Source organism: Chlorocebus sabaeus, chromosome 1 (genome assembly GCF_047675955.1).
Source record: "Chlorocebus sabaeus isolate Y175 chromosome 1, mChlSab1.0.hap1, whole genome shotgun sequence".
Lineage (NCBI taxonomy): Eukaryota > Metazoa > Chordata > Mammalia > Primates > Cercopithecidae > Chlorocebus > Chlorocebus sabaeus.
Window position 1 is genome coordinate 25,465,089 of NC_132904.1, and position 20,908 is coordinate 25,485,996.

General features: G+C 36.9%; 1 long non-coding RNA gene across 1 annotated transcript in view; it reads left to right on the top strand.

Moving 5' to 3' along the window:
* Window positions 1–3,150: 3,150 nt before the first annotated feature.
* The window catches only part of LOC103237399 (uncharacterized), a 47,735-nt gene continuing 29,977 nt past the window's right edge, over window positions 3,151–20,908 (top strand). Inside the window, exon 1 of the long non-coding RNA XR_005240633.2 lies at window positions 3,151–4,448. This is a non-coding gene — a long non-coding RNA (uncharacterized lncRNA). The remainder of the gene's footprint in view (window positions 4,449–20,908) is intronic.

The following is a 20,908-nucleotide window of genomic DNA, read 5'->3' on the forward strand; positions in this document are numbered from 1 at the left end:
GGATGAAAGTGGAAAAAAATAAATGGAAAAATGGGAGTATGCTTCCATTAGAAAAAATAGATGAAAGCATTTCCATGAATAGGTTAGTATAATAATAATCATTGGAGAGCTGCAAGTACATAATGGGAAGGATATGGAGAAAATGAGAACATCCTCATTTTTGGAGAAATGTTGGTGGACAAATTAGAAAAAAATATGGACCTAAATCGGGGCTCTGGTACTTGAGGTTTTCTTCCTTTGGGAAGAATTCAGGTTCATATCAGCCTTTATATTACTGTAAAAGAAAATAATAAATCAGTTACACCACAGATACTGGTTCAGAAGTTTCTAGACTTACTAGGTACACAGATTTCCCTCCCATTCAGCGGCTGTTAAATTTACCTGGTAATTTACATGAAGAAATATTGTAGCACCTCTCAGCCTTATTTTATTTTATTTCAGTAGTTTTTGGGGAACAGGAGGTTTTTGGCTGCATGAATATGTTCTTTAGTGGTGATTCCTGAATTTGGTGCACCCATCACCTGAGCAGTGTACACTGTAACCAATGTGTAGTCTTTTATCCCAAACCCCACTCCTACCCTTCCTCCCGGTACCCCAAAGTCCATTATATCATTTTTATGCCTTTGCATCCTTATAGCTCCCACTTATAAATGAGAACATGCAATGTTTAATTTTCCATTCCTGAGTTACTTCACTTAGAATAATGGTCTCCAACTCCAACTAGGTTACTTCAAATGCCATTATTTCAGTCCTTTTATTGCTAAGTAGTATTCCATGGTGAAGATATATGTATATATACACACACACATATACACACACACACACACATATATATACACACATACACACACATATATACACACATATATATGATATATATACATATATATCACATTTTCTTTAGCCACTCATTGGTCACTGGGCATTTAGGCTACTTCCATATTTTTGCAACTGTGAATTGTGCTGCTATAAACATGCATGTGGAAGTGTCCTTTTTATATAATGACTTATTTTCCTCTGGGTAGATACCCAGTATTTTGATTGCTTGATTGAATGGTAGTTCTACTTTTAGTTCTTTAAGGAATCTCCATACTGTTTTCCATTGTGGTTGTGCTAGTTTACATTGCCAGCAGTAGTAAAAAAGTGTTCCCTTTTCACCACACCCACATCTATTTTTTTGATATTATTTTAATCATAGACATTCTTGGAGGAGAAGGTGGTATCTCACTGAGGTTTTAATTTGCATTTCCCCAGTCATTAGTGATCTTGAGCATTTATTCATATGTTTGTTGGGCATTTGTATATCTTCTTTTGAGGAATGTCTATTCACGTCCTGTGCCCATTTTTATATGGGGTTATTGTTTTCTTCTTGCTTATTTGAGTTTCTTGAAGATTCTGATATTAATGTTTTGTCAGATGCTTAGTTTGTTACTATTTTCTCTCACTTTGTGGGTTGTCTGTTTACTCTGTTGATTATTATTATTATTTTTCTTCCTATGCAGAAGCTTTTTTTTTTCTTTTTTTTTTTTTTTTGCTTCCCTTTTAAAACATAAATTCCAATTTCAGATCTCTCTCTCAATTACAGAGTTCCACAGATCTTGAGCACCTAGGTCAATGCCACCAGTCTCTTTGCTAAAGCATAGCAAGAGTGACCTTTGCTCCATTTCCCAATAAGTTCTTCATCTCCATCTGAGTGTACCTCAGCCTGGACTTTATTGTTCATATTATTATCAGTATTTTGGTTAAAACCATTCAAAAGTCTACAGGAATTTCCAAACTTTCTTCATCTTCCTGTCTTCATCTGAGCCCTCCAAACTGTTTCAACCTTTACCTGTTACCTAGTTCCAAAGTTGCATCCATAGTTTTAGATTGTCTTTATAGCAGTGCCCCACTCTCTACAGCACAACTTTCTTGTATTAGTTTTGTTTTCACACTGCTATAAAGAAATACCCTAGACTGGGTAATTTGAGGAGGAAAAATGTTTAATTGGCTCATAGTTCCGCATAACTGAGGAAGCCTCAGGAAACTTACAATTATGACAGAAGCCTAAGGGGAAGCAAGGTATATCTTACATGGTGGCAGGTGAGATTCAGACATTGAGAAAGAGCGAGCGAGAGAGAGACAGAGTGAGAAAGCACGGAAAACTGCCACTTATAAAACCATCAGATCTCATAAGAGCTCATTCACAATCATGAGAACACTATGGGGGAAACAGCTTCCATGATCCAATCACCTCCCACTAGGTTCCTCCTTCAATACATGAGGATTACAGTTTGAGATGAGATTTGGGTGGGGACACAGAGCCAAACCCTATCAGATGGCTTTTTTTTCGTTGAGGTATATCCCTTCTACGCCAATTTTGCTGAGGGTTTTTTTTTTTTTTTTTTTTTTTAAATCATAAAGGGATGCTGGATTTTGTCAAATGTCAAATGTTTTTTCTGTGTCTACTGAGATGATCATATGTTTTCTGTCTAACTTATTTTTAATCATAGGCCTTTACTCAATAAGATTAATTGTGTCAGAATTAGCTCAGACACGATGAAAGTAGATAGTCTCAGAGCACATAGCGAAGGATTTAACTAGTCTGGGAAGTGAGAACATGGCAGAAGTCACAGTTAAGCAGAGCCTTGAGGAATGATGTACACTACCAAGTAAAACTGTGAGTGTGTTTTAGAGGAGGGTGAATAGTGCTCCACCCAGAGGCAAAAGCACATGAAAAGGCTGACTAGGTATATCAGCATATTAGTGCATTAGAAAAAGAGTGACACATTTGGGAGAAACTGAAGGAAACACAGTGGTGCCGGGAAGCAGGTGGCAGCACCATTTGAAGTAAAAGCAGAGAATCAGAAAATAAAGAGTCTTATATTTTTTCTAAAAAAAAAAAAAAAAAAAGGCTTTATTCTAAATACAATAGAAAGGCTTTGGAGTAAACAGATGATAATGTCTGTGTTTTTGAATGTTTACTGGCTGCAATAAAAAAAGTGGGTTGGAAGGTGATTCATGCAAAGCTATTGAGTAGTCCAGATGAGAGATGATAGTGGTTTGGCCTGCAATGGGAAACTTGGATGAATAAAATTTAGTACATTCAAGAGGGACTTAGTAAAGTTTTAATACTGTATTATATAACTTGAGTGAGAAAGTAGTTGAATAGCTCATAGCTTTCTGGTTTCTGTATCTGATTATATAATTCAACCGTACAAGAGATGCTGACATTGGAATAATATCACATTTGATATGTAAGCCTATTGGTTAACTTTGAGGATAATGATATTGACATATCTTTGAAATATCTAAGTACAGATGAAAAATAAGTGGAATAGAGGAGAGGTTTTGTTTACCATACACCATAAAATGAATAATATTTAAAGCCAACAATGTGTGACATTGCTTACAGTGTGAGAAGAAGAGACAGCCTAGGCCTGAGCTTTGAGGAATTTTAACCAGAAAAATAGCAGAGAGGAAAAAAAAACAGTATTGGTCATTGACTGCAAACTATGAGTCTTTCTAAAATAGTTAACAATCTTGAATGCTACTGAGAACTCAAAAAGCTAAGGATTGAAAAATGTTTAACTACATTTAGAGAGGACTCTTTGTACAGATTAAGTGAGTCCACAGAGCATGGTCTTCTACCTGAGACAGAGACGAGATAACAAAGACAGTGCAGATAATGTTTCACAAAGGTTAGCTAGAAATGGAGAGAGAAGTGTAGTAGTGATTGAGCAGAAAGTGGGGTGAAGGGATCCTTTATGAGAAAGGATAAACACTGAGAAAGGTTAAATATGTAAAGAAGCATGAATAATCAATGCTGTAAGGGTCATGAAGAGGTAGAGAATGGAATCCAAGCAACAGAAATGGATCTTAGATAGGAAAAGATAACCTACTGAAATAAACTAGGAAATTGGAGAAGTCAAGATTTTTAAAGGAGTTGTAAAAGTCTGAAATACCTGTGGAATGTGATAGAGCAAACAGAGATCAGAGAAATATAGATCAATTTTTGGGTCATGTTGAGATTGCATTTGTGCTTGGTAATCATAAATCGAAAGTGGAACCAATCTGCACTTTTGTGTGACCTTTTCCAATAGGGCATAGTTATCTTAGTTCTAAATGTAATAGATGGGAAATGCAATAGATAGATTTATCTAGTTTGAGAGTTTTGCTAGATATGAAAAATAAAAAGAGAAGTAGGTGTGATAAACTATGCTACTGACAAGTTTAAAATTGAAATTATGGACTATGGACTTTCTTTTGACTAAGGAGTAAAATAATGTTGTCTCAAATAAGTGCAGCTGTTTCTACCTTTGTGCAGGTAAAGTTTGCAAAGACCTGAAAACTATGGTCAAATAAGTACAAAATCTCCCAACAAAAGGAGAAGTAAAGAATACCGAGGCGGTATCTACCATTGTGTTTACCTGAAAGATCTACACTGAGCTATCTCGAGGTTGCAGTGGGTAAGTAGGCTTACTTACTCTCTTACTCTACTAATTTACTCTGTGTTCATTTTTTCAGTTGGTTGTTTATAAGAGCTCACAGAGCCCTCAATTTGTCGGAGTTATTTCTGTCAAGCATTCGTAACAACACCTTTATAAGCATTAAACTTAAAAATAAAACCAAGGAAATTAAGAAAGCTATAACTTGGCCAGGTGAGGTGGCTCACGCCTGTAATCCCAGCACTTTGGGAGGCCGAGGCGGGTGGAACACGAGGTCAGGAGATCCTGGCTAACACGGTGGAACCCTGTCTCTACTAAAAATACAAAAAAATTAGCCAGGCATGGTGGCGGGCGCCACGCCTGTAGTCCCAGCTACTTGGGAGGCTGAGGCAAGAGAATGGTATGAATCCGGGAGGCGGAGCTTGCAGTGAGCTGAGATCGCACCACGGCACTCCAGCCTGGGTGAAAGAGTGAGACTCTGTCTCAAAAAAAAAAAAAAAAAAAAAAAAAAAACGCTAGAACTTATGCTTAAATATCTTGACCCTTAACATGGGTAATCATTCATAGCCTTAACTGTCAATGACATAATATGTTGCAGATTCATGTATTGCAGAAGATGAGCCAGACAAAGCACATCTAAATAAATTAATATTTAATATTACTTTAGGGGCTGTTACGCCTTGAGGTACAGTGTAGTTATTTGATAATTAATTGTGGCATTCTAAATATTCTTCACAGTTTTCTACCAAAAAGACATTGCTAAATGCTATATAATTTAACTGTTTGTCCCTTTTGAAATTCATGTTAAAACTGAATCTCCATTTTAATAGTATCAAGAGGGTGGGAAATCTGACTACAGTAATTAAAGGTGGGAACTTTGGGAGGGAATTAGAATTAAATAAGTTTATGAGGGTGGGACATTAGTAGCTTTGTAAGAGGAGAATAAGACCGTGAACTATCACACTAAGTTCCCTAACCATGTGATGCCTACACTGCCTTGAAACTCTGAAGAGATGCCTTACTAGCAAAAGGTCCTTCACCAGGCATAACCCCTATACCACGTATTTTCCAGCCTTCAGAAAGGTAAGAAATAAGTTTCATTACTTTAAATATTACCCAGTCCCAGGTATTTAGTTATAGCAACAGACAACAGCATATGACATTAACAGACAAAATATTTCACATAATTTTAGGGAACCATTTATGAGATATTAAAAAGTCTTACATAAGGAATTACCAAGAATGATATCCTGAAATTTGGCAAATGAAATATATTAAACAAACGTGACCACAGGGCACATTTCAAAATGGTAATAAAGTTAGTACATTTAGATCATATTTTGATCTCATCTGAAAAGACAGAAAGAAGAAATATTAAATAAAAATACATACGCAAAGTTTTATAACCATTATTCCTGGTATTTCATTGCTCTTGAAAGATACTAGTCAAATTTTCGTACTTTCAGTAAATAAGCAAGCCAAGAAACAAATAAATAAAATTTAAAGGAAGAAATTGTGGATAGCAGATCAATGCTTTATTCAAACCCATACTTTTTCAAATATACAGTATGGTGATATATATGCACAATGACAGTTCCACCAAGTAAGAAAAATGGGCCTTGAATTCAGTAAAAAAAAACCACTTCTAGCAGAATGCTTATGTTCATTAAAACAAAATTAATATGTTTTTAGTTTCTATAGGACTTATAAACAAAGGATGGTGAAAAAGTGAAATTAAATCGGTATAAAGGTAAACTTGATGGCATTTTTGGCCATAAGCAGTTGTGAGTGTTGATTCTTAAGAGATGTAAACATTAATTGACAAAATTAAGAGGAATGTCGAGGAAGACAATAAAAAAGTGTGAATAGTAAATAAAATGTAGAATATCATCACAGTCACACATAAGAAGAAAATGCACTTCTCACTCTTATAGAGTATTTTAGGATGTCATTTACTCTTCTATCTATCTATCTTTCTTCTTATCCTGTATAATTTATTATGTTTTGTTTGAGCTTTGGTCTAACATTTATCTTTTCATTGTAAAGAAAATAGGTCTACAATTAAAATCTCATAGGCATGAGATTAAAGAGTACCTTCCAAAAGGGTAGAAAAGGTATAAGCAGGAGTTTTTTTTTTACAAAAGATATTTTAAATGGCAGTAAACTCCAAATCTGTCTACTTAATCATTTTTTTCCTAGACAAATTCAATATAGCATTAAAATAGAAAGAAGAGCTAATTTATTCTCAGCTTAATAATCTCAGTTGACTTTTCATTAAAATTTAAAATTGAGTATCACATCAGAAAAGTCAGCTACAGTATGGATTTAGAGAAAGGTAACAGTCACAAGATCAAGGTACCCATTGCCTACACATAACATGAATCCTATGTGACGTATGAATACTCATCCACCAATGGTTTCATGTAATGTGCTTGTGTAAATAAAATCACTTTTTCTATGGGAATGCTATCAGCAAGATTTTAGAGTGAGAAGTCTTGGGCCCAACTAAGAAAGTTCAACTGGTAACTATCCATAAAATAGAACATCCTTTTAAAAACTCCAACATCTGGAAATAATCCTGAGATACTCATATGGCATGCAGAATGAAACACAATCTGAATTTAGAAGGGTAGGAGGAATGGTTCTCTCTCCAAACAAACAAGCAACTTCTTGCCCCAAGTCAGCATAGTGCCAGACAGAGAGAGTTTCCTTAACTCAGTTTTTTTCAGAGAGAAAGAAAAACAAAAACTGAATCCAGCTTCCCTAGCATTCTCAGATAGCCCAGTCAGGACTGACTTCACAGCGAATAGTGGTAAAATCAACATGGCTTGACTGCCTGATGAGTCAGGCAAAAACAAAGAGGACTAGCACATAGATCTTCGTGGTACCTCTGCTTTCCTGCCAGCTTCAGTACTTGATCAGATATATCAGCCAGTCTCATAACACACCTGCAAAGCTGAGATGGTGGCATTTTGGCATTTAGAAGTAGGATGGGAAGCACAATCTAGCTTAAGCTCCTAGACGGCTTTCCTCCCAACCCAGCCTCAGAACCGCCCCCCACCTCCCTTCCCAATGATCTCATCCAGGAAGAGAGACTTCTACCCTGTGGGTCTCAGATAAGTAAAGGAGCTATACTGACTTGACCCATGAAGGCAAGCAGCAGCCCCATACACCCAAAATGCCTGCTTAATGATCCTGCTTAGGAAGGAAGACTGCCACCTCTGTGCATTTTGGAAAAACAGAGTTGCTAGTACTACTTCAACCAGGAAATCAAGCAGCCATTTGTCTCAGCCAAAGGCCAACCCCACAGCTCAACCCAGACAGGGGAGCAATCTCTAATTTCATACTTACAAAGGAGCACAGCCTCAGTTCATTTCCCTGCCTAACCTCAGAGCCCACTCTTCAGCCCTTGCCAAACTGCAGATAACAAAGAGTGAGATTATCCAGCCAGGGAATAAATCCTGTGACTGGCCTGACCAGAAGCCTATGCAGTACTTAGCCAGCAACTCCACCTGAAAGCAGAGCCAGCCAGTGGTCTCACCAGTCAACAGACCTCAGCTAGTAGCCCCCGACAACATGAAAGCAATGGCAGCACCCCCAGCTCACTAGATAACTCACAACAAGCACTGCCTCCATAATGTCATCATTAGCTGGCCCTTACATAATCATAGGCTAGATAAATAATGCAGCTCTATACCTGCCAAAGAATATCTGTAAAGGCCAGAAGAAGGAGATGTCTTCTTAAATGCATAGACAATAACACAAGGACACAGGATTGCAAAGAATCAGGTAGTCATGATGCCACCAAAGAAAACTAATAAACCTACAATAACAGACCCTCCAAAATGAAGAGCTATGAAATGGCTGATAAAGAATTCAGAATAATATTCATTAAAAAGTTAGGTAAATTAAAAAAAATACCTATAGAAAATGTAATGAAATTTGAAAAACAATAAACACAAAGGTCAGATGAACAAAGAAACAGACAAAATAAAAGAACCAGAGAGATAAATAATACAAAGACTGAAATGAAAAACTTAATAGAAAGCTTCAACAGCAGATTCATGTAGAAGTAAGAATCAGTGAGTTAAAAAACAAAACATTTGAAATTATCCAGTCAGAAGAGCAAAAAGACAAAACAATAAAAAAGAATAAAGGAAGCCTAATGAATTATGAGATACCATCAAGAGACAGAACATTTACCAAATAGGATTTGCAGAAGAAACAGTATAAAAATCAGATCTGTTCATCAGAAAGAAAAAAAAAGAATGATAAAGATTTTTCAAGAAAAACAAAAGCTAAGGGAATTTATTCGCACCAGACCTATCTTACAAGAAATACTAAAGGGAGTTTTCTCAAGCTTACTTAAGGACATTAGTAACACAAAAACATCTGAAAGTTAAAAATAAAACAAAAACAGCAACTCACTGGTAGAAGTAAGCACACAGTCAAATTCAGAATATCCTAACAGTGTAATAGTAGTGTATAAATCACATATATCTTTAATATAAAGGTTAAAAGGCAAAATTATTAAAATAATATTTATATAAATTCCTAGGGGATATACAACATAAAAATGTGTATTATGACATCAAAAACTCAGAATGTACAGAGGAGAGTTGGGGTTAATATGTAGAGACTTTTCTAAAATATTGCAATTAAAGTTAATTTGTATCAGCTTAAAATAATCTGTTATGTGTAATAGATGTTTTTTGTAAGCCTCATGGTAATCACAAAGCTAAAATCTATAATATATACATTAAAGATAAAAAAGCAAAGAATCAAAACTTACTATTAAGGAAAGTCACTTAAAAAGAAAGTAAAATAGGAAGAAACAAACTACAAAACAACCAGAAAACAATTAACAAATCGGTGATCATAAAATTTATCTATCAATAATCACCTTGAATACGATGGACTTCAAATATGTCTGGCAGTAGACTTTTCAGTGGAAACCTTACAGACTAGGAGAAATTGGCATGACATATTTAAAGTGATGAAGATTAAAAATACCAGAATATCCTTCAAACATGAAGAAAAATTAAAGACTTTCCAAGATAAACAAAAGCTGAGGGATTTCTCAATATCAGACCTATCCTACAAGAAATACTCAAGGGATTATTTGAATCATAAAGAAAAGAACATTATGAGCGATAAGTAATCACCAGAAGGTAGAAAATTAGGTGATAATAGTAAGTTCACATAAAATCACAGAATATTATAACACTGTAAATGTATTTGTAAACGACTCTTATCCAAATTAGAAAGACTAAATATGAGCCAATCAAAAATAGTAAATACAGGCCAGGTGGGTTGGCTCACACCTATAATCCCAGCACTTTGGGAGGCCAAGGTGAGCGCATCACAAGGTCAGGAGTCCCAGCTACTCGGGAAGCTGAAGGAGAATGGTGTGAACCCAGGAGGCCGAGGTTGCAATGAGCCAAGATCGCGCCACTGCACTCCAGCCTGGGCGAAAGAGCAAGACTCCGTCTCAAAAAAAAAAAAAAAAACAGTACAACAACATTTAAGGACATGGTACAATAAAATATAAATAGAAACAAGAAAAAGTTTTGAGGCAGGGGGATGACGTTAAAGTGAGATTTTATGAATTTTCTTTTTGTTTGTTTATGCAATAGTGTTATTAGTTTAAAATAATGAATTATAAGATAGTATCTGTAAGCCTCATGGTAACCTCGAATCAAAAAACATTCAATGGCTACACTAAAAAATAAAAAGCAAGAAACTAAATCATATCTCCACAGAAAATCACCTTCACTACAGGAAGTCAGAAAGGGAAAAAAGAAGGAAGACTGAAAAACAACCAGGAAACAAATAACAAAATGTCAGGAATAAGTTCTTACTGTCAGTGATAACATTGAATATAAATGGACTAAACTCTCCAGTCAAAAGACATAGACTGGTTGAATGGCAGAAAAACAAAACCCATTGATCTGTTTCTTGTAAGTAACACACTCCACCTATAGAAACACATAAACTGAAAATAAAGGGATGGAAAAAGATATTCTACGCCAATGGAAATTAAAAAGGAAAAAAAAAGCAGGAGTTGCTATACTTAACCGACTTCAAGACAAAAACCGTAAGGAGAGAGATAGATAAAATAGATTTCAAGATAAAAGCTATAAGAAGAGACAAAGAAGTCACTACATAATGATAAAGGGGTCAATTCAGCAAGAGGATATAACCATTTTAAATATACATGCACCAAATACTGGACCACTCAGATATATAAAGGAAATATTAGAGCTAAAATGAGAGACCCCAATACAATAATAGCTGGATACTTCAACACTTCACTTTCAGCATTGGACAGATCTCCATACAGAAAATCAACAAAGAAACATCAGACTTAAGCTGCACTATAGACCAAATGGATCTGATAGATATTTATAGAACATTTCATTCAACAGCTGTAGAATGCACGTTCTTTTCCTCAGCACATTGATCATTCTCAAGGATAGACTATATGTAAATCACAAAATAAGTCTTAAAACATTCAAAAAATTGAAATAATATCAAGCATCTTCTCTGACAATGGAATACAACTAGAAATTAATAACAGAGGAATTTTGGAAACTATACAAATACATGGAAATTAAACAATATGCTTCTGAATGACAGATGGACCAATGAAGAAATTAAGAAGGAAACTGAAAAATTTCTTGAAACAAATGATAATGGAAACACAACATACCCAGACCTATGAGATACAGCAAAAGGAGTACTAAAAGGGAATTTAAAGGATCAGAAAAGAGTAAAAACTTAAGATAACAATATGACAATGTTACAAAGAGTAAAACTTAAAATAAACAATGTAACAATTCATGTTAAAGAACTGGGAAAGCAAGAGCTAACCAAACCCAAAATTAGTAGAAAATAGAAATAATAAAGATCAGAGTAGTAATTAAATTAAATTGAAATACAAAAGATCAATGTAACAAAAGTTGTTTTTTTAAAAATGTAATTAAAATTGACATAACTTTATCTCAACTAAGTAAAAAAAAGACAAGATACAAATAAATAAAATCAGAAGTGTAAAAAGAGACATTACAAATGATACTGAAAAAATTTAAAAAATCATTAGTGACTACTATGGGCAACTATATCCCAGTAAACTGGAAAATCTGGAAGAAATGAAGAATTCCTAGGCACAGACAACCTACCAAGATTGAACCAGAAAGAAATCCAAAACCTGAACGGACAAATAACAAGTATAGAGATTGAAAGTACTAAAATGTCTCCCAGTAAAGAAAAGCCCAGAACAAGTGGTTTCGGTGATTGTCACAAGTGCAGGCTACGTTCTGTTTACATTTTCACTTGTTATAGTTGACAATGTATAGTAAAACCTTTAGACCGAACATAAAATATGGAAGGAGGCACCTTTAGGCTAAATTTGATTTAATAGTACCTAGTCTTCTAGTTCCTCCTACTCTACTCCTCTACACCCATTGAAATTGCCTTGTTCTCTCACATTCTATAATTTTTATTCTTGGTGACTGTGCTTCCTCCACAGACTGTTAATCCTCATTATTTGTTTTCTTTATTAACAGGCTGACCAAATTGTGAGGGGAAATCTTAAGACAGTGATTTTTTAGTTTACTAAAAATCCATTTGCAGTTCTAAGAGGCTATTCTGTAAATCTTAGAGTGAAAACCAATTAAGTGTATAGATGAGAAAAGTAAACATTATATAATAAAATGATATGAACTTGATTCCACTGTTTGGATCCTAAAAATTATTTATATAGGCTGGGCGAGCTGGCTCATGTCTGTAGTCCCGGCACTTTGGGAGGCCAAGGTGGGCGGATCACGAGGTCAGGAGATCGAGACCATCCTGGCTAACACAGTGAAACCCCATCTGTACTAAAAATACAAAAAATTAGCCAGACGTGGTGGTGGGCGCCTGTAAGTCCCAGCTACTCAGGAGGCTGAAGCAGGGGAATGGCATAAACCCGGGAGGCAAAGCTTGCAGTGAGCCGAGATCATGCCACTGTACTCCAGCCTGGGTGACAGAGCGAGACTCCATCTCAAAAAAAAAAAAAAAAAAAAAAATCATTAGCATGTCTATATGACAACAGTGAATAACAAGAAAAAGAAATTTAAAAAGTAATTCTGGCTGGGCACAGTGTCTCATGCCTGTAATCCTGGCACTTTGGGAGGCCCAGGCAGGTGGATTATGAGGTCAGGCTATCAAGACCACCCTGGCCAATGTGGTGAAACCCCGTCTCTACTAAAGATACAAAAACTAGCCAGGTGTGGCTATGCACAAGTGTAGTACCAGCTACTTGGGAGGCTGAGGCAGGAGAATGGCTTGAACCCAGGAGGCAAAGGCTGCAGTGAGCTGATATCACATCACTGCACTCCAGCCTGGGTGACAGAGTGAGACTCCATCTCAAAAAAAAAAAAAAAGAAAATAATTTTATTTACTATAGCCACACATAAAATTAAACACAGCGGTCTACAGGTTTATTGCTATTCCTATCAAAATACCAATGACATTCTTCACAGAAGTAGAAAAAACAATTCTAAATTTTATATGGAACCACAAAAGACCCAGAATAACCAAAGCTATCCTAAGCAAAAGAACAAAACTGGAGGAATTACATTAACTGACTTCAGATTATACTACAGAGCTATAATAAACAAAACAGCATTGTACTAGCATATAAACAGACATATGGACCAATGGAACAGAATGGAGAACCCAGAAATAAATTCACACACCTACAGTGAATTCACTTTTAACAAAGTTACCAAGCACATACACCAGGGAAAAGACAGTTTCTTCAATAAATGGTGCTGGGAAAAACTGTATATTCATATGCCAAGGAATAAAACTAGATCCCTATATCTTGCCATATACAACAATCAAAAAAAATGTATTAACAACTTAAATTTAGGACCTCAAACTATGAAAATGCTACAATAAAACATTAGGAAAAGTCTTCAGGACATTGGTCTGAGCAAAGGCTTTTGAGTAATACCCCCACAAACACAGGCAACGAAATAAAAAAATTGACAAATGGGATCACATCAAGCTAAAAAGCTCCTACAGAGTATAGAAAGATGGCCAAATAGGAATAGCTCCTGTCTACAGCTCCCAGTGTGATCAACACAGAAGACGGGTGATTTCTGCATTTCCAACTAAGGTACCTGGTTCATCTCACTGCGACTGGTTGGACAGTGGGTCCAGCCCACAGAAGGCAAGCCAAAGCAGGGCAGGTCTTCACCTCACCCAGGAAGTGCAAGGGGTGAGAGGATTTCCCTTTCCTAGCCAAGGGAAGCCATGACAGACTGTACCAGGGGAAAATGGGACACTCTCACCCAAATACAGCACTTTTCCAATGGTCTTAGCAAATGGCAGACCAGGAGATACTACCCTGCACCTGGCTCAGCAGTTCCCATGCCCACAGAACCTTGCTCACTGCTAGCGCAGGAGTCAGAGATTGACCTGCAAGGTAACAGCCTGGTGGGGGGGAGCATCTGCCATTGGTGAGGCTTGAGTAGGTAAACAAAGTGGCCTGGAAGCTCAAACTGGGCGGAGCACACTGCAGCTTAGCCAGGCATGCTGCCTCTGTAGACCCCACCACTGGGGGCAGGGCATAGCTGAGCAAAAGGCAGCAGAAACTTCTGCAGACTTAAATATCCCTGTCTGACAGCTCTGAAGAGAGCAGTGGTTCTCCCAGCACACAGTTTAACTCTAAGAACAGATGGACTGCCTCCTCAAGTGGGTCCTTCAACCCTGTGTAGCCCAACTGGGAGACACCTCCCAGTCCGGGATGACTTATACCTCATACAGGCACGTGCCCCTCTGGGACAAAGCTTCCAGAGGAAGGATCAGGCAGCAATATTTGCTGTTCTGCAATATTTGCTGTTCTGCAGCCTCTACTGGTGATACCCAGGCAAACAGGGTCTGGTGTGCACCTCCAGCAAACTCCAACAGACCTGCAGCTAAGAGACCTGACTGTTACAAGGAAAACTAACAAATAGAAAAGAATAGCATCAACATCAACAAAAAGGACATCCACACCAAAACCCCATCTGTAGGTCACCAACATCAAAGATCAAAGGTAGATAAAACCACAAAGAAGGGGAGAAACCAGAGAAGAAAAGCTGAAAATTCTAAAAACCAGAGCACATCTTCTGCTCCAAAGTATTGCAGCTCCTCGCCAGCAATGGAACAAAATTGGACAGAGAATAACTTTGAGGAGTTGACAGAAGTAGGCTTCAGAGGGTCAGTAATAACAAACTCCTCCAAGCTAAAGGAGGATGTTCAAAACACGTAGCAAGGAAGCTAAAACTTTGAAAAAAGATTAGAGGAATGGCTAACTAGCATAAACAATGTAGAGAAGAACTTAAATGACCTGATGGAGCTGAAAACCATGGCATGAGAACTTCCTGATGCATGCACAAGCTATAATAACCAATGCAGTCAAGTGGAAGAAAGGGCATCAGTGATTGAAAGATCAACTTAATGAAATTAAGTGAGAAGTTTCGAGAAAAAAGAATAGAAAGAAATGAACAAAGCCTCCAAGAAATATAGCACTATGTGAAAAGACCAAATATACATTTGATTGGTGCACCTGAAAGTGACATAGAGAATGGAACCAAGTTGAAAAACACTCTTCAGGATATTATCCAGGAGAACTTCCCCAACCTAGCAAGGCAGGCCAACATTCAAATTCAGGAAATACAGAGAACACCATAAAGATACTCCTCGAGAAGAGTAACTCCAAGACACATAATTGTAATATTCACCAAGGTGGAAATGAAGGAAAAAATGTTAAGGGTAGCCAGAGAGAAAGTTCGGGTTACCCACAATGAGAAGCCCATCAGACTAACAGCAGATAGCTTGGCAGAAACTTAACAAGCCAGAAGAGAGTGGGAGCCAATATTCATTTTTAAAGAAAAGAATTTTCAACCCAAAATTTCATATCCAGCCAAGCTAAACTTCACAAGTGAAAGAGAAGTAAAATTCTTTAGAGACAAGCAAATGCTGAGAGATTCTGTCACCACCAGGCCTGCCTTACAAGAACTCCTGAAGGAAGCACTAAACATTGAAAGGAACAACCAGTACCAACCACTGCAAAAACATGCCAAATTGTAAAGACCATCGATTCTATGAAGAAACTGCATCAATTCACGGGCAAAATAACCAGCTAACATCATAATGACAGGATCAAATTCACATATAACACTATTAACCTTAAATGTAAATGGGCTAAATGCCCCAATTAAATGGCAAATTGGATAAAGAGTCAAGACCCATCAGTGTGCTGTATTCAGGAGACCCATCTCACGTGCAGAGATACAGATAGGCTCAAAATAAAGGGATGTTGCAAGATCTACCAAGCAAATGCAAAGCAAAAACAAACAAACAAACAAACAGGTTGCAATCCTAGTCTCTGATTAAACAGACTTTAAAACAGCAAAGATCAAAAGAGACAAAGAAGGCTATTACATAATGGTAAAGGGATCAATTCAACAAAGAGAGCTAAGTATCCTAAATACATATGCACCCAATACAGGAGCACCCAGATTCATAAAGCAAGTTCTTAGAGACCTACGAAGAGACTTAGACTCCCACACAATAATAGTGGGAGACATTAACACCCCACTGTCAATATTAGATCAATGAGACAGAATGTTAACAACGGTATCCAGGACTTGAACTCATCTCTGCACCAAGCAGACCTAATAGACATCTATGGAACTCTCCACTCCAAATCAACAGAATATACATTCTTTCCAGCACCACATTGCACTTATTCTAAAACTGACCATATAGTTGAAATTAAAGCACTCCTCACCAAATGTAAAAGAACAGAAATCACAACAAATTGTCTCTCAGGTCACAGTGCAATCAAATTAGACCTGAGGATTAAGAAACTCATTCAAAACCGCACAACTACATGGAAACTGAGCAACCTGTTCCTGAATGACTACTGGGTAAATAGCGAAATGAAGGCAGAAATAAAGATGTTCTTTGAAACCAGTGAGAACAAAGACACAACATACCAGAATCTGTGGGACATACTTAAAGCAGTGTGTGAAGCAAATTTATAGCACTAAATGCCCACAAGAGAAAGCAGGAAAGATCTAAAATCGACACCTTAACATCACAATTAAATGAACTAGAGAAACAAGAGCAAACAAATTCAAAAGCTAGTAGAAGACAAGAAATAACTAAGAGCAGAACTGAAGGAGTTAGAGACAAAAAAAACCCTTCAAAAAATCAATGAATCCAGGAGCTGGTTTTTTGAAGGGATCAACAAAATTGATAGACCACTAATAAGACTAATAAAGAAGAAAAGAGAGAGGAACCAAATAGACACAATAAAAAAATGATAAAGGGGATATCACCGCTGATCCCACAGAAATACAAACTACCATCAGAAAATACTATAAATACCTCCACACAAATAAACTAGAAAATCTAGAAGAACTGGATAAATTCCTGGACACATACAACCTCCCAAGACTAAACCAGGAAGACATTGAATCTCTGAATATACCAATAACAGGCTCTGAAATGGAGGCAATAATTAATAGCCTACCAACCAAAAAAGTTCCAGGACCAGATGGATTTACAGCTGAATTCTACCAGAAGTACAAAGAGGAGCTGGTAGCATTCCTTCTGAAACAATTCCAATCAATAGAAAAAGAGGAAATCCTCCCTAACTGATTTTATGAGGCCAGCAACATCCTGATACCAAAGCCTGGGAGACACACAACAAAAAAGGAGAATTTTAGACCAATATCCCTGATGTACATCGATGTGAAAATCTTCAGTAAAATACTGGAAAACTGAATCCAGCAGCACAACAAAAAGCTCACCACCATAATCAAGTTATCTTCATCCCTGGGATGCAGGCTGGTTCAACATACGCAAATCAATAAACGTAATCCATCACATAAAAAGAACCAAGGATAAAAACCACGATTATCTCAATAGATGCAGAAAAGGCCTTCAACAAAATTCAACAGGCCTTCATGCTAAAAACTCTCAATAAACTAGGTATTGATGGAACATATCTCAAAATAATAAGAGCTCTTTATGATAAACCTACAGTCAATAACATATTAAATGGGCAAAATCTGGAAGCATTTCCTTTGAAAACTGGCACAAGACAGGGATGCCCTCTCTAACCACTCCTATTCAACATAGTGTTGAAATTTCTGGCCCAGACAATCATGCAAGAGAAAGAAATAAATGGTATTCAATTAGGAAAAGAAGAAGTCAAATAGTCCCTGTTTGCAGATGACATGATTGTATATATAGAAAACCGCATCATCTCAGCCCAAAATCTCCTTAAGCCGATAAGCAACTTCAGCAAAGTCTTAGTATACAAAAATCAATGTGCAAAAATCACAAGCATTCCTATATATTAATAACAGACAAACAGAGAGCCAAATCATGAGTGAACTCTCATTCACAATTGCTACAAAGAAAATAAAACACCTAGGAATCCAATTTACAATGGATGTGAAGGACCTCTTCAAGGAGCACTACAAACCACTGCTCAAGGAAATAAAAGAGGACACAAACAAATGGAAGAACATTCCATGCTCATGGATAGGAAGAATCAATCATGTGAAAATGGCCATACTGCCCAAGGTAATTTATAGATTCAATGCCATTGGCATTAAGCTACCAATGTCTTTCTTCACAGAATTGGAAACAACTACTTCAAAGTTTATGTGGAACAAAAAGAGAACCCGCATTGCCAAGGCAATACTAGGCAAAAAGAACAAAGCTGGATGCATCATGCTACCTGACTTCAAACTACACTACAAGGCTACAGTAACCAAAACAGCATGGTACTGGTACCAAAACAGAGATATAGACCAATGGAACAGAACAGAGGCCTCAGAAATAACAACACACATCTACAACCATCTAATCTTTGACAAACCTGACAAAAACAAGAAATGGGGAAAGGATTCCCTAATTAATAAATGGTGCTGGGAAAACTGGCTAGTCATATGTAGAAAGCTGAAACTGGATCCCTTCCTTACACCTTATACAAAAATTAATTCAAGATGGATTAAAGACTTAAATATTAAACCTAAAACCATAAAAACCATAGAAGAAAACCTAGACAATACCATTCAGGACATAGGCATGGGCAAGGACGTCATGACTAAAACACCAAAAACAATGGCAACAAAATCCAAAATAGACAAATGGGATCTAATTAAACTAAAGAACTTCTGCACAGCAAAAGAAAGTACCAGCAGAGTGAACAGGCAACCTACAGAATGGAAGAAAATTTTTGCAATCTACGCATCTGACAAAGGGCTAATATCCAGAATCTACGAAGAACTTAAACAAATTTACAAGAAAAAACAACCCCATCAAAAAGTAGGCAAAGGATATGAACAGACACTTCTCAAAAGAAGACATTTATGTGGCCAACCAGACACGTGAATAAATGCTTATCATCACTAGTCATCAGAGAAATGCAAATCAAAACCACAATGAGATACCATTTCACACCAGTTAGAATGGCGATCATTGAAAAGCCAGGAAACAACAGATGCTGGAGAGGATGTAGAGAAATAGGAACAATTTTACACTGTTGGTGGGAGTGTACATTAGTTCAACCATTGTGGAAGACAGTGTGACGATTCCTCAAGGCTCTAGAACTAGAAATACCATTTGACCCAGCCATTCTATTACTAGGAATATACCCTAAGGATTATAAATCATGTTACTATGAAGACACAAGTACACACATGCTTTTTGCAGCACTATTCACAATTGCCAAGACTTGGAACCAACCTGAATGTCCATCAGTGATAGACTGTATTAAGAAAATGTGGTACATATTTACCATGGAATACTATACATCCATAAAAAAGGATGAGTTCGTGTCCTTTGCAGCTACATGGATGAAACAGGAAACCATCATTCTCAGCAAACTATCACAAGGATAGAAAACCAAACACTGCATGTTCTCACTCATAGGTGGGAATTGAATAATGAGAACACTTGGACACAGGGTGGGGAACATCACACACCAGGACCTACTGTGGGGTGGCTGGGAGGGGGAGGGATAGCATTAGGAGAAATACCTAATGTAAATGACAAGCTGATGCGTGCAGCACACCAACATGGCACATGTATACCTATGTAACAAACCTGCACATTGTGCACATGTACCCTAGAACTTAAAGTATAATTTAAAAAAATAGAAATTAAAACTCCATGAAATGATATTTAAAAGTTGATATGAGGGTAGAGAGGGGGATGAATAGGCAGAGTACAAAGAACTTTTCGGGCAGTAAAGTCTTCGGATACATGACATACCAAACCCATAAAATGTACAATACCAAAAATGAACTCTGAAGTAAACTGTTGACATTGGGTGATAATCATGTGTCAATAGGCCCATCTAATGTAACAAATGTGCCATGCAGCTAGGTGATGTTGATTGTGGGGGAGGTTGTGGAGGGGGTCATGGTGAGGGGTAAATGATAACTATACGTATCGCTCAATTCTGCTGTGAACATGAAACTGCTTTCAAAAATAAAGTCTACTAAAAAAATAAAATAAATAAAACAAAAAGCTTCTACACAGTAAAGGATATAACAACAAAGTGAAGAGACAACCCACAGAATGGGAGAAAATATTTGCAAATTACCCACCTGATGAGGGATTAATAAACAATATATGAGTTCAAGCATCTCTATAGGAATAAATCTAATAATCTAATCAAAAAATTGGCAAAAGATTTGAATAGACATTTCTGTATAGAAGACATACAAATGGCAAAGAGGCATATGAAGAGGTGCTCTACATTACTGATCATCAGAGAAATGCAAATTAAAATTACAATGAGGTATTGTCTCACCCCAATTTAAATAGCTTTATATCCAAAAGACAGGCAATAACAAATGCTGGCGAGGGTATGGAGAAAGAGAACCCTTGTAGTCTGTTGGTGGGAAAGTAAATTATTACAACCACTATGGAGAACACAATGAGGAACAGTTTAAGGAACCATTTGGAGGTTCCTCAAAAAATTGAGCTACCATATGATCCAGCAATCACACTGCTAGGCATATACCCAAAGGAAAGGAAATCAGTATATTGAAGAGATAACTGTACTTCTATGCTGCAGCACTGTTTACAGCAGCTAAGGTTTGGAAGCAGCCTAATTGTTATCAACAGATGAGTGGACAAAGAAAATGTGGTACTTATAAACAATGGAGTACTATTCAGCCATAAAAGGGAATGCTATCCAGTCATTTGCAACAACATGGACAGAACTGGAAATCATTAAGTGAAATAAGCCAGGCATAGAAGGACAAACAATGCATATTCTCACATTTTTGTGGGATCTAAAAATCAAAACAACTGAATTCATGGACATAGAAAGTAGAAGGATGGTTACCAAAGGCTGGAAAGGATATTGTGTGTTTAGTGGGAGGTGGGAATGGCTAATGGGTTAAAAAACAGAA